Genomic DNA, 26057 nt, shown 5'->3' with positions numbered 1-26057 from the left:
TCCCTGCACCGATGCTCATACTGTTGATACCTCGGGCTATAACGTATGTAAATTGCATGCTTAGTTGAGGAAAACGAAACAGCTAGGGATTACAATTTAACTAGGAAATGTTTTCTGTGGTCAAAGATCAGTGCGATTGAATTAAAAGAAATTAGAATCCATTTGCCTTGCAGTGATCTGGATTCGACGAGAGGTCCATCGGTGAAGCTTCTTCATTTAGCAGTGAAGTGGCAACTCAGTGGTCTCATTCAACTCCAGCACTAATTAGAAGCGGGAAATAAGATTACAAGGGAAATTCAATCAGAAAATGTACATGGAGCTGAAAAGATTAGTGTAGCTATCGATTGGGGAAACAGCAACCTATTAATGCTTTGGAAAATGACTTTGAATTTGGCCCTCTATAAGAGCTATTGGATATTGTCAGATAAAATTCCCATTTTTGGCTCACGATGTTTATCAGAATAATCTATCATCTATTCATCAATCCGTCCGTCCCTATGACATTTCTGCTCAATGGGAGGAATGGTTGACGTACATGTAGTTTATCAAATTCCCCACTAGACGACGCAAGTGTATCTGCATGAGAATGACTGGACTTGAAAATCCTCTGTGGGTTACCTTGAGGCAGGACTTGGCAGTGCACCGTGTCACACTGAGAGCTGACAGACTACCATTGCTGAGTTCATTATGAAGCTAAATGTCATCAATATGATAAGACCAAAGACTGCATGCTTGAATGTCTCTATATCCAATTTAGCTAAAACCGTTTATGGTGTTATTCTTTCCTGTACAATCGATTGGAGACACAATCGTGATAAAGTGCTCAGAGAGGGAGACCTTTTAGTAACTGTGTGGCCAGTGGCTGATTAACCTTTGCTTTAGTTTTGGGATAATATATTCAACAATGTTGTAGCTCATTTCAAACGCTTCTACTGACATTTTCTCACAATGGAGACAATTTGCCGAACATATTTTCCTTCTTTTAGACTTTGTGCACCATTCTGAACTCGATATCTAGCCAACCGTGCCTTGACATAAGAGTTTAATTGGTTCATCTATCCCAAATGAAGTTAATGTAACGACTGTTAATTCGTTCCAGCCTCTGCATATAATAAACAACAACAGTTTTGTAATATGTTTTATGAGGAAAATAGCAACACTATACACCATAAACACATTCACTGACAGAGTTGAATATAATTAAATATAATATGATATAATTAAAACTAATGAAATAATTTAAACAGCACATTTCTCCTTCAATGTACACTGTGCTGCTCATTGCACTATTGTCTGACTTCATGTGTTGCTCTACCAGTTGTATTCAATTATCCATTTAAAAAAAAAAAAAAGATTTATTTAATGGAAAAAAAGTCAACCAGTTTTTCTATTAAAAAGGCCAACTCAGCACCACTGTCGTCAAGACAACACCGCATCCAAAGAAGGATGAGTCCTCTTGCTGTCACCCTTGATTTAGTCTGGATTAGGACAGAAATTTGAAAAAATGAAAGACAGGCATAAAGGTGAATGTGGACATACCATTTTTTACAAATTTAAAACAAATTATCTGTCATCCCGCATATGAGCCGCATGGACCCTGATATCCATCATACTTTGATGTAATGGGATTTCCTGGGTGAGCAGCACTCCTTCCTTGAATGGCACGCTGGGCCGCAGGTCAGAACCTCGTCCCCAGCCTCCCACTGCCGCGCACACGTCAGCTTTGTTTGGGTGATTGATAGGTCATAAAAAGACACCAAATGCCAAGATGACTGCCAAATAGATTACTCGGCACTGCTTAATTCTAGCAAATAAAGGACGGAAACTTATAATTTTAAATCTCTTCCCTAATATTTACTAGATTACATTACAGTTGATTATACTTATGTTACATGAGCATCATTTAGACTTGAGAACTATATGTGACCGCTAGGGGGAGACACAGTACATTAAATTCATCCATCCAACACCAGCAACCTTGTACAAGTATGATTAAAATTGAATCGCAATCAGATTATATTTTCTTATAATATGTGATGATCAGGTAAATCATCTTAAATACAACAAAAGTTAAATATTCAAAATTAAACATAATTAAAAGTAATCAAAATATACTATCTAGTATGAACATAAACATTTTTACATGAGCAGTGTAAACTTACTTGACTTGACTTTTGAATGAAAATTTCTGACCATGTTGCTCTTTTCTTTGTGCTTTAGAATTGCTCATAATGTGATTGCAACGTTACAGAACGAGAGCTGTCTTTTCTTAGAACTTCTTTCTGAGTCTGCTCTGTCAATCTCCTACAGCCAGACAGCAACCAAGTCCAAGTGTGACCCTCACTCACATAAATAATTTATACTTTGCCCGGAATTACAATCGCCATGTCACCATCTGCACCGGGATGTATTCTGAGATGTTAAGAGACAGAAATAGAATAAACCCATGATGAGATTTTTTTTTTTTTTTTAAAGATGAGAACATTTCCTTCGTCCAAGCGAGCTCGGCTCCATTTTGTCTCAATGGATTGGATTAACACAGATCGCAAATCTCCGCTTGAACATTGCACACTATCCGAGATTGAAGCCACTGCCTTTGGAGTTGCATTCAAAAATGAGGGGGGAAAGTCAAACAAAGCAGCAAAAATTGGTCATAAAAGCTGGGTAAGCGCTTGATTTAGTGAGGCGATAAAGAGCAGGGGGGGGGGGTCATTTATCATGGAGGCTGGTTCACCAGGAGAGGCCCTGCCACGGTCCCCAGCAAGCCTGGGAGCCGTTTGGAGGTAGAGAACCTCGAGTTGCCCCTGAAGCCTCTTTTGTTCTGATGTCTTTTCCAGATGGATACATTTGAGCCTTCCACGGGTGACAAGCGCTTTGTCTTTGCCGCTCCCAAACTCAATCTTTAGAGTGGTACCGAGGGATGGATTATGTTAGTAGCAAAGCAGAGACGCAGACTTAGCGAAGCTTACGGCTACACGACCAGATGAGAGGGACAGAAAGGCTGGGAACAGGCAATAGTGTCAACTTTTGCCCTGGGCAGATTTCCTAACATGTTTCAGTATCAGATATTTTGGCAGTCCAATGTATTCTTTGCAAAGACTAAAATGACAACAAAAGCAGCCGGCTCTTGGGTAAAATTAACCACTTCTTCCCCCGTGTATAGTACATGTCAGGGATATGTGACGGGGGTATTTTACACTCCCAGGACACTTCATTAAGTACACTGGCACAGTCTAACAAGAGCGAATACAGGGTCTGTATCACAAATTTTGCTTTTACAAATACTAAATGAAATAAAAATGATGGTGCGGTTCAGGGGCTGGCGATTCGCTTTGGAAACGGAAAGCTACTTTTTGGTTAGTGATTAATGCAGTGTACGACTTGTTTTCAACACACGGATGATAGTATTGCTCTCTATAATAAAACAATTATTTACAAATTACAAATGGAAGCATAATGGACACTCTAAATCTTTGCAAGTGTTTACATTTCCAAATGATTATTTCTTCAACATTCCGAGAAAATCAAGTCCCATGATCACTGGTGAGCCTTTTTCTCCCCTCATTTTCCCTTTAAATTGGTGACCTTTATTGTGGTGGTTCACACGCTAGACCAGTGAGGGCAGCATGGGTTCAAGACGGATTCAAAGTGGATATAGAAAATATTCATCACCTTGTCTGATGAAGAAAAAAATTACAAACAACAAAACACCATTTATTTTTATTCTTATACAAATAATATTTTAACTAAAATGCACATATTTCTTGCTGAGACAAAAGTGGTGATATTACCACACGTTCCAATGAGCGCATGTCAGCATGTCATTTCCGACTTCGGCCGTAACAAGTGAGTATGTCTTTCAGCCGCGTGATTTGTTAGTTAATTGTTTTTTCTGAGGGGGATTGTTGCACACGCAGTTTTGAGAAGTTTCTCAACAATAACCGACAGATTGAAGATGTGTTTTGAGTCGTGCGCACGACAAAAACTTTAAAGTTGTAATGTGTATGGAAAATCTACGTTGCAACTTGCAAGTGAACGCCACGCGTTGCAGTGCACTGAAGTTTGCAATGTTTCTCTTTAGTTCAGCGTGCGCGTCTGCAACTTTAGACCAAAAACTAGCATTACAATACAATAGTTAGTAGCTATTTGTGCAAAATTCCAAAGATTAATTGATTTACATGACCAGCATTATCACACAATTCTCCTCAAGACCCTTCCAGCGATTTAAGTATCATTTCCTAGTGATGAAAAGGAAAGAAAAGTGAATGATTTAAACCTAGTGAAAATATGCATGTTTTTGGACAACTTTTTAATATGTTTCAATGTATAGCATGTTTAAATTATTTTCTTTCATTCATTATTTGCAAAGTTAAATTAGAATATAACAAGTATAAAAAAAACTTCTTAAATTGTCAAAATGGTAAGGAAGCAATATAGTGCTGCAACAAAGCATTTGCAGTTGATAAAATTAATGAAAGCATTGGAAGCACACATTTTTTTTTAGCCAACGAGCAGGTTGGAGTAACATCAAAAGCTACCAGGCCAGCAGAGGGTCCCTAAAATCCAGTGACGTGAGGTGAGGGTTGGGGTTGGTGAGGCACTGACTCAGAGTCAGATTTACAAACGTACTGTATGACGCTAAGGCACTGACTCACAAGTCAGATTTACAAGCCTACATGGTTGTTATCCCATTCTTGATTAAATTTAATAACATTTTAAACACACCACTGTACATTTAAACGCACCACTGCAGTATTCTTACCTTTACTTGTAAATAAAGTCTTTTTTAGAGTACCAATCCTTTAGAAACGAACTTGTAGTCCGTCCCGGGAGGCCCGTAGTTTGAATTAATCCTCGCAAATCTGGCGTTGGTCTTCCCTTACTTATGATTTCTTGCTTTGACTGAAAGTCAAGTTTTGAAAAATTTCTTATCTTCGAGATTATATCCTCCATTTTCAGGGAAAATAAAGCCAAATAGCAACGTTGTTTTTCTTTTCTTTTTTTTCTTCTTAATTTACTCTCGCATTTACTCGTGTCGTGAGCTATTAGCCGCAGGCTCACTATTGTCCCATCTTTGAGGCAAAAGTGCTCTTCGGGAGAGGAATGGGCTAAGGGAGTCAACCCCTACAGAAAATCAATTTCCCCTTGGGTTGGTGTCAGGAAGGGCATCCGACTGTAAAAAGTTTTGCTCCAAAAATATTCTCAGTATGGCTTTGAGGCAAAAGTACTGGCTGCCTCAAGCCCCGTATTTTCCTGCTGACTGCAAGCACGCACCGTTTGCACACGCTCAGTACAGTGTGTGAGTAGTGCACACGCTCACACGCACGCCCTGAGAGGCACTACCCGTCACTGCCTCAGCCTCCATGATTCTCGTCTCCCGTTGTTATTTGAACAAGAAATACAGCTATTTTGACTATGAAAATGATCCAAATGTATAGGAAACACAACAAAATTGCATTAAAAGCATAGACCTCAGGACAGATATTATATTATGTTTTATTGTATTATTCATTTTTTAACAACTTATGGTGATAGCTGAGGAAACCATGTTGAGCCCTTTACCGCCCCTGGAGGCAAAGTGAGGCACTGCCTCACCTGCCTCCTGTGAGTGCATGCGCCTGCTAAAATCTATGCGCATTTTACAAAAAAATTGGCAGTATCACCGAAAAAAAATCTATTAGTATACACCAAGTTTGGGATAAGAATAAGTTATTCGTGGTCACATAACGCCAATACAGTTGAAGATGTTGATGAGTTTTTTCCAGACATGTACTACTTTTTGCAGGCTGATACCACTATGTGTATTCACGCAGAGTAAAGTAAATGTGCATTTACATAAACAGATATTTGTTTTCAAAATTGCCATTCGTGCAGACTTTATCTTTTCTTTGATGTATAATTCAAAAAACAAACAAAAAAACCTTGTGCATGACTTTAGACTCTGTGGAAAGAAATAATTACTAATGTGCTGCAAGGTAACACAGTCAGTGCTGCTGATTATCTGTGCCAGCATGATCTTTTAGTGCCTGGGACAAGAAGACGGACATTCTAACGAGGACGGATCTCATTCAGATGAGGAATCTGTGAGTTACGCTGACGAATAACTCATTCAATTTATCTTTCTACTTCCTAGCCCCCCAAATCCAGCCCATATCCCTCAAAACAATGCAATGCCACATTAAACTTGTCGGGCTGGATGTGACGTCACAGTAATGTGTGAGGGGAATTGGGATGATAATATAGGGCAATCTGACAAGATGGACCAAGAGGTGATAGATTTGTCATTTGTTATGAATTCTTTTTCATGGCTGGTGAGTCTCTGCGATATTGTCCCGTGAGGTATGTTGCTAGGCGACCAGGTGCTCCTCGAGAAGGTCACTGCTAAGAGTTTGGTGCCATGAAAAGCCTTGATAGTATTTGTTCATATAAAGTGGCGTTGAACAAGTCCTCTTTTCTTAGCGAGAGGCTAATTAAAATATTTTTCTTCTGTGTTGACTTGTTTTTTTAACTTAGGTCCCTCTTGTCGGATTCTCGTGTGCACATACAACAAATTTGAAGCATCAAAGCCTTTCATAATATGTATATTTTGAGTACACCTGATCTTGAACTTGGAATTACTCCAAGTGGTGTCAATTAAGTAATCTGAGACTTTGGGTTGAGCAGTTTACCGCTAACACAAGTTCAAGAATGGATCAAGTGCGGGGCCCGGTATGCCGCTTTTCTTGTCGGAATTAATATAGCAATTCTTTGCAGGCCCCACTTGAGATATCTTCACATGCTGCCCATCTGTTTCAAGTGCTTTTTTTCTTGTTGTGTTAGTGGCACAGCCAACATCATAAGAGTGGGTGGAGATTCTGTGTGTCAGGATCAATAACAGTTTGAAGTTGCATCAATACATGCTCAGAATAAGAAATGGACCTTTTGACTTGCATACAATTTGCCGTTGCTTATAAAGTGTGTTCATGGCTGCGGCAGTACAAAAAGACCACTCTGAAGATTGTTAAGAATATTTTTCCTCTGTGAAGCTGTTGAATTAAAACCACTTGTTCCCAAACCTTTGTATTAGTCATATTTTAGGGATGGCAGACCGGTCCAATGAAAGTTGATGGCAAGAGCAGATGTTAGTGCAATGCACCCTGTTTTTATAGCTATCACAACAATTTTAGTTCTTCTTCAAAAATTAACTGGTTTTGACAACAATCCTCTTGTCACTGCTTTTTTTTAGGCAGATTTTTACGGCGCTCGTATGATAAGCGTTTTTGTCTTTTTACAGTCGAGAAGTCGGGTAGATTCGAACCAAATTCTTGGATTCTTTGAAAACATTAGAAAGTGGCTACATCTGTCAACTGTTGATATAATTGGAAGTTCTTGAGAACAGCAAATTATACCCTACAAATGGGTAAGTAATTCAGCTCAGGCAGCAACGCACCTTAAAAACAAATACATTTTGGGAGATCTGTCGCTTTGTTAAACTGTGTGTGTGTGTGTGTGTGTGTGTGTGTGTGTGTATATATATATATATATATATATATATATATATATGCTATGAATGTGTGTATTTGATGGGTTTATCAATATATTTCATGACAACCTGACAGATGTTCTGAATTATTATTATTATTTTTTAAATTGGCTATTCCACGAAGGCTTTCCATCAAAAAGTATGCAGTATGTGGTGTAGTGGTTCATTAGCAGTCAAATGCATCCTTTATAGGAGTGCCTATCCAAGGACAAATCATCTCATATGCTTGTGAATTGACTGTCAGAGTGGAGCAAAAACAAATAATATGCAAGCTTTTCACATCAAGGCAATGATCGTAGTTAGTTTGGCCGGCGTTCCTTTAGTGATAACTGAATACCTACTTTGACAGATATTATGAAATCATGGCTTTGGCATCTTTAATCACATCTTTTCCCTCTCTTACCAGTTGCGAATTAGCAGCTCTCTGGGAGACCTTCGGAGGCAGGAAGAAAAACAACAAGAAAATGACTCTGCAAAGGCTTCAAGACAAGGTATGAAAGTATCCCCACTCCTTTGAGATAATGTCAAATTTATGAGACATTACAGTCAGTCCATTTAATCTTATTTGCACAAAGTACATGTTGCTCCCATCAAGCACAGCCAGGTGAGGGTGAACTAGTTGCCAAAGAGCGAAGCGGCACACTCGTCTGAAAGCAATATGCACATAATATCAGAGGCAGGTTATGAATATAAAAGTGCTTGTCCTGAAGCCCAAGGCATATGCGCCGTGCTAAACCAAAGATGCAAAAGAGGAGACTGTGAATAGATGGTAACATTATAAGGAATTTCTGTAAAAAAGACGTTTTACACATGATTGTGAGGTTGAAGTACCTTTTTTTATTGTCACATTAATGCCCCTTCTCTGTCAGTTGTGCTGCACTATTCTTTCCTCACACTGGGTATGTGCATTGCTTTCCAGAGGATGGGTTATGTTCTAGGAGCAATGAGATTGTCTGTTTATGCATTTATTTATTGTAAGGACATGTAAGTTTTTGATGTATTACCTGATGTATTTTTTACTTTTATTTTTTCCTGCAAACATCATTTTTTTAAAATGAATTTTGAAATTTATCAGCTCTTTTAAAATGGTCAATCTTTGCAGATTGATTTTATTTACATATTGACATATTACAGCATGACAACAACATTTAATCCCTCTAAAAATCAGCAAACAATTGCCCATTTCTTATTGCTTTTTCCCTCTGTTAAAAACAAAGCGTTGTAAAACAGTCAAATGTTCTGCCTGCATCTCATATCTTTATTGTTATAAGTGGTAATTGAACAAAATAGTTTCTTTTTATTCATTACACATTTTATTCATTAATTGGCCGCTTAACCTGTTGTCAGAATTGTAGTCTGTTAAATACTGAAATCTGCAACCGAAAAAAATAAAAACAAATAAGAAAACTATCCTGCAATAATCAAACTCGATCATCCTCAATAATAATAATAATAATAATGATAATAATAATAATAATGATAATAATAATCTTCAATAACATCTTCAGATGTTTTTGATGAAATGTTATCATTAACATGTAAAACCTCATTGTGATCCCCGTCTGGCATTCAAAGACAGAAATTGTCAATAGGATGTTACAGTGGTTAGTTCACCCCACCCACCCCTGTTCAACTGTCAAGTTTTGATGATATAAACAAATGCAACAGAGATTGATCCTTTCCAAACCTTTTCCACCATTCATATGACCTTTAATGGGGTAAGTAAAACCAAATCAAATAATGTGGTTGCACAAATGTGCACACGCGCTTGTAACTAGCATGTTGTTCAGAATGAACAAATCACATTCAAACTCCGTGCACCCTCCAACATTTAAGCTTTAATATCTTCTTTAGACTGACAAAGCAAAGATTGTCATCAGATTGCAATTAAAACAATGCCACAGAAAAGCGGATCCGTGACTCTACGATGAAAAACTGTAGACCTTACTTAGTTGACACAGTGGTGTGGTTTTACGCCGCCTGGGCAAATGTGAAAATAAATAAATAAATAAATCTAAAAGCAAGAAAAGGGAATGACTGCTCTCTTGGCTGTACCCTTGGTCCCTTGCTCTTTGTTAAAACCATATCTCCGCCGCTCCATTGCCCCCAGCTACATTAAATCCCATTAAATTCACCTTCATTAAAGCGGTCCTCTCCACGCTGGTGCGGGCCTCTCAAGGACAGAGCAGTAATGAGGCTGGGCTGGCTGTAACCTTGAAGAGCACAGGTTTTCATTTCCAAATCAATAACTTATGCTTCAAAACTGCCAGTAGATCTTGGCTATCGTTTTCATGCGTTAATTGTCTCCCCGGCGGTAATAAGCTTTTAACTGTATGCTGCACTCTCGATATTGCATATTGCTTTTAATTTGTTTTGTTTATGTTGTCACATGGATGGGATAACTCAGGGTAGGGGGCGGGGCCTTCAAAGAGTCTCAGAAATGACTTTTGATGCAATTACAGCAACACCAAGCAGAGGGCAGTAAGTAGGTTTCCTCATTTCTCCTCGGAGTATTGCAAACCAGTGTCATCATTCAACCCTAAAAGGTGGAAAATACCTTCAAAACAGGTTCATACAGCAAAATCTGGTCTTGGAACTCATTAAAAATGAAAATAAAAAGAAGAACAAACAAAAAAAGTACAAACAGAAGGATTAAGGGACAAAGGGGAAAGAAAAGCTGTAGCCAATATAACAATGTGAACTCTTTTCCATTCTCATGTTTAAGTGCGATACTCCCTTTATCGCCGTTTGCAATTACCGACATTTTGTAGAATGTGTCCTGTGGTGTTGATTTCTGCTTGACATGTTCGTAATGTGAAGTATTGGAAGTTTTTATGAAATTGGGAGGATGGCAACAGCGATGACCACTGAAGCTTAATTTCTTTAATCAACATCTCACTCAAATGAGGCTTTATTAAATTACAAAAGATCACATAGTGGGAGGAGGGCAAACATGGCCCCGTATTAAAAAAACCCATAAAAAAAGCAGCGTGGGATAATTAAATGAAATTAATAAAAACCATCCACTAGGAAAGCGGAAGCAAATGGAAACATGGAGCCATTTTCATGGTTGGCGTTCTTTCATCCCTTCTCATTAGCGTCTCAGGAAATTTAGCACTGGAAATCATGAACAGAAGAATGAGCTACAATAAGGGTAAGACGTGCAACATTTTTTTCCCCCTGCTGTTATAGTCATGTTCAGTGAAAATTAAAAAAAAAATCATTTGGATCAAATTAAGTTTTAAGCACTACAATTATTCTTCATAACTGTGTAGCCGTTTTACGTACCGGCATTTTATAGAGTGTTGGATCCATTACAGATCATATAGAGTGGAAAAAAAAATCCAAGATAGTTTATCCATGCATGACGTGACCTATCTCGTTTGCAGTCGGTAGCTAACATTTAGGGGGAGGTAGTATGTAGTAACTATAGCGCTGAACAATTCTGAAAAATAATGTGATTATTATTCCCCAAATTTTAAGATTTTAATTTTAAATGCAATTATTATAAGGTCCTTTTCCCATAAATTTTGTACAAACATAAACAATGAAAAATCTGTATCATGATGAACATTATCGGATAATCGGAAACCAAAGGCAAATGAAGCGCAAATAAAGCAATCAAATCTGTGATCAGCCGAAATGATGCAAAAATAAAATGGAAAAAATAAAATCTGCATTCTACAACAATTACATTTTGTATAACTTGTACTTGTCAGAGCACTTTTAGCGCAATATTCCTTTTCCTTTGAGTATGTTTGTGAATATAAAATGCTCCTTTGACTTTTACACCGAGCAACATTCCGCTTGCTACTTTGATTTTTATTTATCATCGCTTGCACGGTCTAACTAGTACTGACGGTTGACTCCATTTGACCAATCAAACCAATCAAATTGAGCCGGCATTATAAATGGGAACAAAACTGATTACATAGCGTACCTATTAGTCCCTAAATGATGTCCAGTGATTATTAAATGGCAGGTGACCAGTAATGTATTACTTGTCATGCAATTAAACACGTCCAGTTTTAGCACAGCTAATTACAACACTGATGTATTGTCATTGCTTGACCTCATTCGTTTTTATGGCTCAATCAAAATGGACATTTCCACCATGTTTACAGCTCGAGTCCCCGCACAAGTATAAATTCTCGATGTAGCCCGACTAATATGTTCTATGCTACGTACACTGTCAAAAATGTCTATGGCCTCTCTGTCTTGTTTTACTATTGCCATTAACACCTCAGACACCTGCCCTTGACATTTTGAAGAGCACAATCATTCCGTATAGTCTGTTAAGAGGTTGTAAATTTTCCATCAGGGCTATATAATTCTTCTTTCACACGCAAAGACTCAAGTGCGAAATGAGAGAATCTTGCCCTTTTGTTTGAATTTCAATTTAGTCCACCAAAAAAGGCACATTGTTGGGGAACAAAAGACAATTAAAGGGCTGTAATGCAGTAATTTGTGAAATAACACCAGTGGTACTGTGATGACTTGTAATTTAGAAAATTACCGCCACATCCCTGATGGCCAATCAAAAGTAATGGTTGCCTGTCTTGAATACCGCATATTCCAAATCAGTTTTCACAAGAATTTAAACCTTACCCTTTTAAAGGGAATTTGTTATTTATCTTTTTTTAAGTATTTTTAAAATCAAGACTTTTCTACTCAAAATATGAAAGTAGGTTGAGTTGATAAAAAACATCAATTTCAGTGTTATGGTCACACATTGTATTTAGTTCGCCCTAATAACATAATTGCCTTGATAATTTTTTTTTTGTGTTTTGGGGAAAATAAGAAAACACTGCAAAATGAACAAACTAGAAGAATCCGGTTTCCATGATTTAATAATTTGCAGAGTAGCATGACTTGGATGACTGAGAAACTACACTGTCAAAGAAAAAACAGGTTTTATTTATTGTTTTTTTCTTGCAAGCACATTTGTATATTTTATACTATTCGGTCGATAATTAGTAATGCATTTGTCCATGTTTGACTGACTTTTTAAACTTCTTTTTGTCTGATGCGGTCCAAATAATTCAACGTAGCGGCATTTTGGCATTGCCCGAGTTACTTTCTTACTTCTACAGTCTTACAGCATAGTTATCAAACGAATAAGGGAAATACCGTACATTTTGGACAAAATCAAGTTTGTCAAAATAGAATAAAATAGTTTTCTTCCAAAAAATTGTTCTTCTGAAGCGGTTAAATAATGTTCACTTTCAACTTCTGACTTTTATTTGTCGAGGTTGTCACAAGATCTCTGACTGGAGTTCAAAGCTGACAATTTAGTAAGTTGATTTCATTCTTAAGGTTCTACTTCAAGTCGCCAGCGAGTGTGGCGTGGGGCCAATTCAAAGCCTCTCACTGAGCCTCTGAACTTTTCCACTTATACCCAGCATGTAGTGAAATTGCTAACACTTTTAAGTCTGTCTGTCAGTCAAACTTCATAATGCTCCGATTTCTTCCTCGACTGACAGAAGTGTCTCTTAATTAAATTATGGTGGAGGGATAACCAGAGTTGGGAATGCCAATTTGTGTCCCAGACAGTGTAAAATTTGCTTTTCCACTGCTGCCAAACAGAGCAAGTGAAAGCAGACCAGGTCCTCGAGCGAACAGCAGTCGACCGGTCCTTAAGTTTCTTTTTCTTTCATCCCCTCCTCGATGCTTCACCATCAATAGTTGTCTGTTAGACGTATCTGGTGATAAATATAGATGTTGTTTCTCAGGACAATACTACGACCAAAGTTGAAAACCGCTCTTTTGTTCAGGGTCAAATTTTGCTCTACTCGTGTTGGCGTAGCTCACTTGCAGTATCAAAAAAGTATCACGACATGACTTGTAGTAAATGCTTGAAATTATCTCATGTTTCTATCATAAGAATTCTAAAATGCACTGAAAAAGATAATTGGAGATTTCCTGAATTGCTCCAGACACCATGTTCATACAGTCTGATGCAAACGTGTAAATTGTGAGAAAGCCGGTGAAGGAGTTGACTTGGCAAGTGCTGCATAAATGTAGTTTACCCACTGGTAACAATTTACTTTACAATGGTCAGTCTTTTTTTTTCTCTCGAAGAAGAAGAATATAGGCAATGAAAGCAGCAAAGTGAGCAGCTGCAGGTAATTCCAGCCAGCTCGCAAATGACCCAGGGATTCAAAGTAAACATGGAAGGTTTCCACCATCAACAACATTTACAAATGCAGGAGAAGGAAGCTACTGGATTTGTGAAGAATGTGCAGCGGGAATGGAAAGCACACAAGCGTGAAGCCGGCAGATGTTGGAAATTAAACACATGCGGCATGCGGCTAACGGGGCTGTTGGCCTATTATTCCGAGGGCAGAGCCTGCAGTTCGAGAGGACAGCTGTTCAAGGTTAATGCTTGCAGGTTTTCATCAAGCCAAATTTATCTTAATGGGTTTTCTTCAGGGGGAACTGATGTTTAGTTTTGGTGCATTTTTGTGGCTACTTGTTTAGAACTATGTGCACATAGCAGGCTCAGCGACTTACAGGTAATTAAAAAAGGTCAAACTATCCGAGTACCCATACTCATAATGCAAAAAAGTTTAAGCACATTGGTGACAGCTAGGGATTATTCGCTTTGCAGTACGTCAACTAAAACCAACTTAAACCGAGAACACAGTTTTGGGTGATTTTATGCTTGTCGGCATAATGTGGTGATATATTCATTCATCCTCCATACTGCTCATCCTCATAAGGATCACGATGAAAAAAGAAAAAAAAAACTTTTGTCTTGGTTGCTAAATTGAAAAAAATTCAAGGGAATTCTGGCAGCTGTTTTGTTTCCAAGACGCAAATACAAGTAGTGAATAGTGTTTTCCGTTTTAAACTGAGTAAACCTTAAGGCGACGCTCTGTGGCCGTTTGAAATAGATGAGTTTTTGTTTTTTAAACTTGACAGTCTGTGAGTGCCATTAAACAGCTTGGTGTTTCTTTTTTGAAGAACTGATCATTCACTGTCATATTGCTAGAATGACTGCATGGATTTGAAAATAACTTGTAACCGAGTCACTCTCATCTAAGAGCACCCCCTTTTTGTATTTTATAATTGGTCTCAATTTTTGATGCCTAACTATACAGAAAAAAGACGTGATGTTACATTTGGGACATGTTTTTAATGTCTTCTGAAGAACATATGACGTAAAGCGGTCATACCAGGTGTGTTTCAATGTTCACCCCGCTCATCTGGTGGTTTGTTATTACTTCATTACGGCTGTCGCCTCCCATCAGGCTTGAGAGTGAATGTTGCCAGCTGCTTTTCTCGACTTCTAATTTCCCCACTTGTCCGTCTCACTTTTGGTCTACCTCCACCTGTCTTAAAACATGTAGGGGTGGCGTGGCTCAGTGGTAGAGTGGTCGTCCCCCAATCCAGAGGTTGGGGCTTTGACCTCTGGCCACTTGACCATGTTGAACTGTCCTTGAGCAAGGCACTGGAACCCCTATTTGCTCCTGATGGCATGTCATCAGTAGGTGAATGCAGTTTGAAGCGCCTTGAATACTTCAGTTGAGGCTTAGGTTGGTGGGAGTATTCTGCTGCAGACTTAGCAAACCAGTTTCCAACCACTTTAGTCCCCAGTGCAAATTTAGTTGCAAGCTCATGTCTTTCATTGTGCTTTTCTCGTATATATTTGCTAAGAGCAGGTTAAGATGTTTTCGATAAGACGGCACACGTCTCCCCGGACTGCTCCCCTGTAGATTCTGAGATCGGGAGGATACATCATGTATCTTGTGCTAAATCGCATCTAAATGCAGAGCAAGTAGAATTTGGGGGAGGAGGGGAGCCAAATCTCTGTTTTGGATTTTTTTTTTCTTTCTGCAGCTAGGGGTATGTTGAACAAAGTTGAAGCCCACCTTGTCCCCTGGAGGTGTGCTAGCCTAGCATCATTAGCTGAAGTTTTTGAAGTGTTTGGCCTTTTGATGTTCCAATGTCCTCTTCAGGCTGCCTGGCCCGAAGGACTTTTAATATCACTCCTACAAATTCCCAGTGAGGAATGATTTGAACTGAGCATCTGTCAAAGAAACAGCCATTTAAATACATTGGTCACGGTTCAAGAGGCATAAAATGAGGCCAGATTAGACGGAGCACCTTTCTATGAAGGCTGGGTCCGCTCCAGTCAGGGCCAACCTGGGGCACAGCGACCCAGCCAAGCTAATTTTGCTTCGAATTCATCAAGTATCTGACACCACTGAATTTTAAACTCCCCCCTGCCTGCATCACTTGTAACACAACTAATGAATGTAAAGCATTCTAGATTTGAAGAATTTTTTTCAGGCTACTATTTATACAGTACTAAAAAAAATAAGGATGTTAGACTTTAGGGTGAACTTTTAGGATGAGCCTGAAATGATTTGTAAGCTTTAAAGGTAAACTTAATTTGACCTTTTCTAAACTTTTGATTGTATATGTCCATCTGTTCATTTTTCATTACTTTTTGCCAAAACTTGCTGGTCTCTAACAATGGAACTAAATGGCATATGTATTTCCCCATCAAATCATTTTTTTGTGGTTTATCCACTAGGTTGTGCAGGAGGACCTTTGTTAGTCCATCCAGGATTGTGTGTGGACACAATCACAAGCACCCTTTCTTTCATTCATTCGTCCCCCCGGCCTTATCATTTGCAACATAGATAGAAATTGTTTACATTGCATCACTATATATTTTTTTAAGGCTGCAGTCTTGAATGCAAAGTAATTTTCTCAAATCACTTCTGACAATTGATTACAAAAATATTAACTCAGCTCAAGGAAACCACTGTTGTGTATATATAATGCAAATAAGATTTTTTATCTCTCCAAATTTCAGAACCTTTTTCTTCATGAAAGCGGTGTCCTTATTCTATCACATGTAGCCGCACCGCAATTATCTCTAAAATTGTTCATTAAGGTAGGGAGTGTTAATTCTCTAAAAATAGCTTCATCACAAATGGTTTGAATGAACCAGCTAATGAATCAAAATTCAGATCAAAAGGAAAAAACGTCTAAAAAATAATGTGCTTTGGGCAAAATATGTTTTCCTTTTTGTAGGTCACTTGAAAGGGGACAGATTGTTGAACATTTGCTTTAGATTTGTGTGTACGATTAGGCAGGTCTCTAGAGTCCCTCCCCACCCCTCAAGTATAAAACTACACAAGCAAGTAAATATTTTGTTAGCTGCCTATGATTAAAATGTTTTCATAAACGAATGTTTTCTTAAAGCTCATTCTCAATATCATTAACAGTTTATTGTGTCGTCATTGTACTGTACTGCCTGTGGTCGCGACCCTGAGTCAACCGAGTTAAGGTTGAATAAAGTCGGCCTTTCAATCACAGTGTCTATAGCTTGGAGATTTCCTTGATATTTAATGTGCCAAGGCATTGTATTGTTCTCGCTACAGGGCTTCAGTGAGATATCAGAGTCTTTGTAAACGTGGCGTCTTGTCCTCAATTTGATATGAGATGGTGGGAATGTCTTGCAAATGGAAGCCCACACTGGGATATGCTTCAAGTTTCATTAGTCTGCATGCAAAAAAGGGTTTTTCAGAATTTGCCTTCATCTTAAGATTTGCAGCAATGATCTCTCGCTGTTTTTTATCAGTAAGTTTTTGGTACTTGTAAGACAGGTTCATTGCGTTTTAAAATCACTGGTATGAATCTTTTTGGACGTCATCTCAATGAGTATCCAGTTAGGAAAGTTACTTCTATTCCATTAAAATAAAGCGCCAGGAAGGTACGAGTTGAGGGGACAGACAAAAAATGAGGTGGTCCATCGGCCTTGTGGTCCCGAGTATCCTTTCTACCAGTGCTCATTATCTCTGTCATTAGCTGAAGAGAGAGTTTGGCCATGAAAAATAGAAGAGTTTTGTACTTCCTGGATAATATAGTGGTGCACAAAGCTTAAGAGATGCCCCTCTTTATGACAGCCACATGGGAGATGGGAGAAATAGAGGAGGAGGTGAAAGGCCAGGTGTCTGCGAGAGAATTTAATTAGGAAGACTGGAAGCCTTGTCCTCTGCAAACTTGCTCCAGGCTTTCGTTAATTGCCCCGTTCTCTGTTTCTTCAAGTAGTCTCTCCTCTAGTTAATTAGTATTCATTTTATGCAAGAGTTTGAACACTAATTTCATATTCTACCTCCCAACTATTACCCTGATTGAAGCCAAATTTTGTTGCAATTGAAGCCAGAAACATGGAGCATAAAATAATGTAGTAGTTAGACAACGCCACAGCAATAACGCTGACAATGTTTCAACTGATAGATGGAAAATGAAAAGTCAAATCTGTTTTCAGTATGAAGTCATACCCAAAGAAAATAGACGCCGATATATTCAACACAGCCTCTCCAATAAGAGATAGAGGGTATACCCTTCAAGTACACACATTTTGTGCTGCAGAATAACGTGCACAACAGTTGCTGGGAATTGTTAAATCACAGGGGAAACACTCTGTTGGTTGGATTACTTCCGAATTTGCCCACCATTTCTCGCCTTATCACATTTTTATAGCCAAGTTAAGACCAGTGTTCCAGTGTTCAATCCCATCGTCTGTAGTAGCTGCAGGATTATGTGTATGATAGGTGAAAGTCAGAGCAGAAAAAACTTTTCATATGCATACTCAACTTTGTTAAAAATGTTTTAAGGTAGGTGAAGTTACATGCGCAGGAACTCTTTACAATAATACGTAATTATATTTGTACTTGCATATGAAGCTGTAGCTAAAAAGTAAAGCGTAAAGAGTCTGGGCCACTGTCTGGGATTTTTATATTAACCAGCTACACGGGGGAAGAGAAAAGTCATACAAATGACGGTTCTTTTACGAAGTGCATAAAGTTAATACTCCCGCCTTCAAAATAAAGCTCTGAGTGTGTCAGAAAATGCAATCTTGTATGCCCACTGTGGCGTCCCTGTGTTTTTGTGCCTTCGTTTTTTGATGCCCCCTACATGATTCACTTGTGAATGAACTCTATACCTGCTGTTTTAAAGGTACATTTTTAGCTTGTAGCATAAGCTGATTTCTGTGGAAGAACCCCCCCCCGATAGATTGTTGAAACCATTGATCTAATTTTGAAAGCCTCTCATTCCTTCCCTGCATCCTTTCCTTTTTGTGTGGTGCGGCATAAACCTAATTTGCCCGTGCCTCATGCAGTGGCTCACCCGGCAAGGTGGCAAAATAGAGTGAATATATAAATAAAGGAACCCCAGAAACAGGTCTTTCACAGCGGCAGTGATTTTTATAGAGCGGATCAATTAAATTTGTCGTATTTGCAACGATGGGGGCTCTGTAACTCAATAAGAAGTAATGTGGCTGAAAAGGCCTCTCACGGCGCGGCAGCCAGTCGGTGACTGTTACCGTGGGAGTATTAACATGCAGGGACTTCAGAGGCATAAAATGGGTCCAGGCCAATTAAAATCAAGAGCAGCCCAGAAAGCGGAGATGTGGGTGGGCATCTTTGGTCACCGGGCCCGACTGCGAGGGCAAACGGCACAGAGGACATCACGGCTTGTAGTTTTTGAACCAAGCCCAATCGGATCCTTTCTCCTTCCACACCAGCATTGTTATATTGGCCATGTTCTAAAAATGTGTTGAAGGCTGTGATATTATTTATTGGAACGAATTAGTTCCAAAATGCCAGGGCACAAATCCCACTGCTGCCACAACACACTTTTGACATGCAGCCAGTTCTGGTGAAAGTTTTTGTCATCTAGGCTTCCCACCAACTGACACAAAAGACCGATATGAAAATCTTATCGAGTATATCATTTCAGTTGGTTATATTGATGTATGTAAAAGGCTAGTTTTAGCTCCTCTCTTTATTTCATTAATAATTAAATCTTTCTGGTTCAATTTATTAGTATTGTCACAGTACTCCATAGTCAAAATACAGGCAATATGGGGAACTCTGCTTTGAAAGTGAATTCAGATCATAGTTCTGGACCAAATGTGGACCATATTCAGTGCCACAACAAACCTCAATCAATAATTCCTAAATCTATACCCAACTGTCCATACGTGTGTTTCTGTGGGTATCAGAGGTGTCACTTGGAATGTAGCAAAAGGTTGGAAACACAAAGTGCCTGAGGACATTGTAACAATGTCCCTTGCGCCACCAGCCCCCCTGACACAATTACCCACTCATGTCTAATTGGCATTTGAGGCTTCGCTGCTTGATCGACCATGGTCACATCAGCATGAAGTGGCAGGCCAGCGTCAGCCAAGCTGTGATTTAGCTGGTATCACGCTTTGTTACTCTTGGAGCTGCTTACATAATTTGCTGATGTAAATTTGCGCTGCCTAATTAACACGGTCAGCCTCTCATTTAATGCGAATAGACGTGGGATGCGGCCGGCCCCTCGCACTCCTCTCTGTTTCGCTGACTGGGCTGTCTCTCCGGACCGCCTCGCAACTTGGTCGAGCAAATCCAAAGCTTTGCGGCGGCTTCTACTCTCGCAAACTTTTCATAAGCGAATTAAACAATTAAGTCGTTCTAATTTGCTGCTTAAGCAAGCCTCGAACTTTGGAGTGGTTCAAACAGCGGTGCGTGGACACAAATGCGGCTGACAGGTCTCGCTCCAGAGAAGCGCTTTGTGATATTTGAGGGGACTACGCTTCAGACAAATAATCATACTCTCAATTAGAGTCCCTTTCTCTACTTTATGGTGTGTGCAATGGTTAATAGGCTCTACCCACAGAACTGTCGCTCCAGGTCTGCGCACGTATCATTATCCGAGCCCATCTCCCGTGTTAATAAACGACAAGCTCCTGGAATATTGATTTGTTAACCTTCAAAGTGGCACCAGCGTATGCAGACAGCAGTTATGGGGGAAATATGCTGAATGTCTGGCGCATAGATAATGCTTTGCTGCAGAAAGTTACTCATTTCAACTGCTTTTACACTTGTTAGTGTGCGATGGATGCCCCTTAATTGGTGAGCGCTTGATGTTAAAACAAGGGCTTCCGCTCACCACTGTAAGCTTAATACGTAGCAAGCCCGTCCAGTCACTCAGCCGCTCGGGATATGAGATGAGAATAGCGGTTTGAGATGATGGCAGGGTCAGTGAGCATCTCATTCGCACAAGCCCGCCCCGCTCCCTCCTATTGCCGCTCGCCCGTTTGTCTCGGTGTCGCACTGCAGGGTAATCAGGACAGTGACACAAAGCCTGGCAGTGGAGGAGATCTCATTTGTCTTTGCTTTGTGCCTCAATGAACAAAGCACAAAAGTTCAAACGGAGCAAACTTTGTGTACCTTCATTTGCATCATATTACTTTTTAATAATGCGTACGGCCTAATTTTTCTTTTGTAATGGTTCATCTTATACTCCTTCGATGGTGTTTGATACAAAGTTCTTGTATTGGTGTGACTGTGAGTTGAGTTTTGCTACGTTAAGGTTGAACGGGAGGCTTAAACACAATCATCCCAAATTGGGAATTCTTTCTAAGAGGCCCAATAAAACGGCTTCCTCGCGGCTTTGTAAAACAGGAGTAATGTGCTTTTAATCAATACAAGCTGTTCCTCTATGAAAACATGCTTTACATTTACTTGAGTCTATCAACACAGCTGGTGAGTTTGTAAAGATTCTGGACTTTGTAGTGCATTGGCGAAAATGGATTAAAATCAACAGAGATTTTTAAAATATTTTTTATTGTATGTTTTTAGAAATTATTTGCAGTCCTCCTTTCATAGCGTGCATGTTTCATGTGTGTGTGCATGTGTGTGTTTGTGTGTTTTCTTTCTTCAAGTTGCGTGCAAAGCTTCTGCAAAGATTTGGTAATAAACAGCAATTCCCCAAGGGTCAGCTTATTGTTGTTTATGTTATGTGAGACGACGTCCTGGAACCCAAAGCAGGAGCGTTTTTTTTTGCGATTGAAGCAGGTGGGTTGTGCACTTCAAAGACCAAAAGATAATCTTAAAAAAAAACTCCAAAGCCTGGCTCTAAAATTCGCAGGACCTCTAGGAGCTTCTGCTCACAAAGACATGGGGCTCATCATGGGGTTCCCGCCAATCCAGGAATGCTTTTATGCTTCTGAGCCCCTAACTTTGGTTGCTTTATTAGACGGAGTTATTATGTATAATATATATATTCCAAATGCTCGTGGGTCTTGAAAGAATTTAGACGAAATCCCGAAGAAATAACCTTAGAGTTGGAGGCTTGTGCCAAAGCATCAGTTGATTCAAAGGCTCAGCTGCAAAGTCGGCCGTAACACAGAGGGAGAAGCGCAAGGTCAATCGCTGGATAAATTGCCCTAAAATCGTTGTACTGTGCAAGCGGAAGAGATTTATACTATTTGGAAACGTTTAAAATCTCTGAGCAGAATGAGAATAAAAGCGAGATTGTGCCGTCACCGCATTTAATAATGTGAGTTGGAACTTTTGGGAGTCAAAATGCACTGATTTGAGATAGCTTGTGTCAGCTTCATTTAAATGCTGTGCCAACACAAAAGTTGTCTTCTCATTGATGATACTTTGGGCTCCCCCCAATATAAACAATGGTCACTTTCTGACTGGTAGGCAGCGTAGGTAACAAAACAAAAATTGCTGCATACATTTTCTGGCTAGCTAAAACTTGTTAAACATATTTAAAATTGGTTGCATAACATGTGCTGTACATTTGTGATTTGGTTAGGGTTAGGGTTAGTTTTTCAAGATCAGGCCAACATCGGGTTTGTGTCGATCAATCACATTTGATGTTGTCGGTTTGTGGCCCTTCTAAATTTAAAGCTCAAATTATAGGCACATGTTAAGTTACGTGATAACTAATGGGCATTTAATTGGGTAATATGTAGCTTGGAAAATACGGAAGGCAGAATAGAAACTGAAATAGGTGTGTGGTTGAAATGGTTTTAGATGGAAATTGCTTCTCTCACACAGTTATGTAACTAGATGGGCCAACTTTGGCTGAGTCTGCAAATGTGCTTGAGCACAATCTCATCTATTCCCATTAAACTAATGTGACATGGCCACCAACGCATCATCTCATTTTCATATCAAAAAGCAGGTCTTTGTGAAGTGTGGTTGTATTCTCTTTGCCTGCAGAGGGGGATGTTGCACTGAACAAAAGCTTGCAGCCTCTGTTTTAAAGAAATACTGCAATGACTGCCCCCCCCCCCCCCCCCCCCCCTTGCTGCTTAATGGTTTGGTTTGCAGGTCTTAAGCACTAGATCATAATACAACTATAACAACTTGTGTTTTGCCTCTTGTTCTCACTTCGAGTTTAATCATATCTTAGGAGCTTGGGGCTGAATGCAATTTATGAAAATTAGACAAATTTCAAAAACAAACGTGGAAGGTCATCATAACGAAATGGTGTATTAGCTCCAGAGCATTGTTACATCTTGAGCTGAGCACACAATTAGCTCATAAAAGACAATGCAGAATCTTGTCAGTTAAAACACACTACGGCATTAAGGGATATATTATGTATATACAGTTTAGCATGTGTTGTAGTGGACCATGAGGAGCGTGCTGTTACAACCCCCCAAATTAATTCCACCATTTCTCAATTTAATTGTGGGAGGCACAAAATGGTAGTTCGGCCATCGGACAGTGTTTTTCCGAAAGCGTTACAATAAGCGCAAGTTGAGGAACAAGCGAGAAAGGTTCAAGATGACACAGTGACGGTTCAGATAGCCTCCCCCCCTCTCTTGCGCTGGTGCCGCCTGTCAGAAAGAGCGAAGTAGCCATTTTGTGGCGAATGGGTGATGCGCTAGAGATGAGGTGGTTAACACCCTTCTGCAGTATCCTCATTTCTCGCCCCTCTAATTTTCCCCCTCTTTCTTTTCCCCGCTCTTTTGCTCAGTCGACTATGAAGACACTTCATCTTCTTTGACAGTATGACCACTGCTGCATGTTCTGATGCGTTCAGCATACCTCGCCGCATCATAAATAAATCAGAGAAATGACTTTTTCTTCTTTCCTCACGTGTTTCTTTATCTCCCCGTCTTCTGCAACAGTTATCTCTCGAAGATGCTGGAAAACGGGAAATGGAGTGCCCGTGGATTTCCTGCGCGCGTATCCGCCGTCACCGTTCTTAATACGTTTGTTGGATGAGCGCCTTTCCAACCTCCTTTTGTGAATATCTCACAGGAATGAAATTATTTTTTGCTCCATAATGATACGCACCGACGTTATCGGGGTCTAATTTCAATTGAAATGTCATGAATGTGAGCAATTTTTCTTGTTTTATTTTTTCTAATAATAAAGATACCCAGGGGGATGCGTGTTTAGCGTGTGGGTTGCATTGTGACATAGGCACTGTACAAAAGAACTATTGCGCTTTGTTGTTCCTTCTGGAGCCAGAAAACACCAACACGCATGTACATTTGTGCTGGCGGAGATTACATGCGAAGGTGGGGGTGAGGTGTGGCTGCTGGGGGAGGGGGGGTAGAGAAAGATTGTCAAGAAGCCACCCCCCCTTGCCCCTCCCCCACAGACTCCTAGTTACCCAGTCCCTCCACCCCTTGCTGTAATCTCCACTCCTCCACGGGTAGTCTCAAACCTTGTGTTCGTCCACCACCAACCAATTACCTGGCAACCCTGCCCTTATCCCCAGCATAGGCGTGATGCTGCTGCATGATGGGGTTTTTTGTATATTGAATTCCATCTCCTGGTGAGATAAAGGGTGGAGGAACAGGGCTCTGCCGCTGTGCTAGATAAGTGTTTCTCGCAAACCGTTCCTCGCCGCTTCTTCTGACACTGATTGTGGAGAAAAGAGACATTGGCTATGGCAGGGGGTGAAGACGTGGGTGTGGAGGGCTGGCTGCTGCAAGCTGGGACCCAATTTCAGTATGATTTCCTTCTTGTTTTTAATTTGTTATAAAGCAGAGCTCAGAGACAAACTTGGATCTCTGCCGCATCGCTTTCCTGCCATGTTTATGAAGTCTACATGTCACCATTTGGATCAATTTTCACATGGCAAGCGAATATTCTTCTGGCATCCCTTGTTCTCGTTGTAGACATACCAAACGGCAGATATTACTCTGTGGATCGATACTTTGTCTTCATTTAGGGCAGCTGTTCAATCTGCAGAGGTGACAGTTATGGGTTGAGCCTTTATTCAGCCTCATCCCTTCCTTCTCAGTCCTATTTGTAAGCTGTCCTGCAAAGTGTCCCCAGGTACCTGTGGCCTGAGCCCAAGCCCATCCATCTGTCTTTGTCTTAGCCACTACAGGGAACCACACACACATTGCTTGTCCGGGGGAACAATGTAAGTGATGGACCCCCGTTCATGCATCAAACCTGCGAGGCGTTTGACATTGCAGGACAGAGGCGCTGAAACTAATGACCACAGCAATATGTACCAGGCGTTAAAAATAGAGCACCGCAGAGGAGTGTTGAAATCTGAAGCTGGGGGAGCCACTGTGTGACCCCGGCACCACCACAGCCACCATGTCCTTCCTCTTCTTTTGAGGTTAATGAAAGTTGCCTTGAGTGCAGAGCAAAAAGATGTTTCTAGTTAGCCAAAATGAGTGATACTCAATGACTCAGACACTAACGTGCCGCAATTGAATTTCTTCCTTTGTCAGCCGGGAGTCGGTCCCGCTGCAGAGCCTCCCTAACAGCTGTGCCCTCTCCGCTCAACCAAGCCCCCAAGGTCAAGTGTGAGGGGTCAAGTTTAACCTGAAACCAGACAGAGTGACAGGAAGGGGGAGAAACGGCATTGCTACTTTCCCGCAGAGCGTAGCTCATCAACAATGCGCCTAATATGTTTTATGAATAACAACCAAACCATTATTTCAATTCAAGCTCTACAAAGCAATTCTTAGATCTTGAAAAGTACAAGAGCCATGTGATATTGTGCAACCCACATTGGACCCCCCTTTCTGATACTTTGAAGAGCCATCTGATTTTAACATGAAGCAGAACCGCACAGCCTGTCTGACTTTCTGATAATGGGTCTAAATAGGCTGGCCCGTTGCTATCACATGCTTACAATTTGGGACTCAGCAACTGTATCGGCGTCTCGTTTTCAGCTGTCGGAATCCTATATCATCCAAATACGTGTTCATCTCTGTCACTTTTCCCTGACACGTAGTCCGCCCACACCTGGTTCGTATCAAAGCTCTTTTATGTTTACGGGGCTATCCCGAGGTCAGACAGTGCTGGGTGTTGAGAGCTAGTTTTACTAGGGGTGACTGGAGCTGGGGAAACAATTGAGGAGAGACTATATATCCAGGTGTAGCGGACTTGACGGAGGTTTATTATCACTGCCTTCGTATATTCCTGCACAAATGTACAGATAGCATTTTCCATGGGATCTTCCATCCGTGATGTTTTAACCAAGATGTGGTCAATTTAGGCTCGCTACCTTCAGAATTACCACCATGTGGTGTGCAGAAAGACGCACATTTTATGATACTGCCGTCTTACATTTATACAGTCCATTTTGGTGATTCTATTGAGTCTCTCTTCAAGGCTGTTGTCTTTCAGTCATTCTTGATTGGATGTAGACCCATCAAAGATGCTGTCCTTGAATTGCTGACCTTTGCACATAGAAAAGCGACGTGATGATTTGTTCTTTTTTTTGCTTTTGTCTGCATCAC

General features: G+C 40.2%; 1 protein-coding gene across 3 annotated transcripts in view; it reads left to right on the top strand.

Annotated features, from left to right (window-relative positions):
• The first annotated feature begins 3820 nt into the window (after positions 1-3820).
• zfhx3b (zinc finger homeobox 3b) overlaps positions 3821-26057 on the top strand; it is a 292407-nt gene continuing 270170 nt past the window's right edge. For all 3 annotated transcript variants that reach the window (XM_088370361.1, XM_088370365.1, XM_088370366.1), the window contains exons 1-2: positions 3821-3846; positions 7929-8013. The gene's annotated coding sequence lies outside the window, so the exon portion shown is untranslated. The remainder of the gene's footprint in view (positions 3847-7928; positions 8014-26057) is intronic.

Source organism: Syngnathus floridae, chromosome 3, assembly GCF_059516105.1.
Source record: "Syngnathus floridae isolate MCC-2025c chromosome 3, RoL_Sflo_1.0, whole genome shotgun sequence".
Classification (NCBI taxonomy): Eukaryota; Metazoa; Chordata; class Actinopteri; order Syngnathiformes; family Syngnathidae; genus Syngnathus; species Syngnathus floridae.
This window is presented reverse-complemented; position numbering and strand designations above follow the sequence as displayed.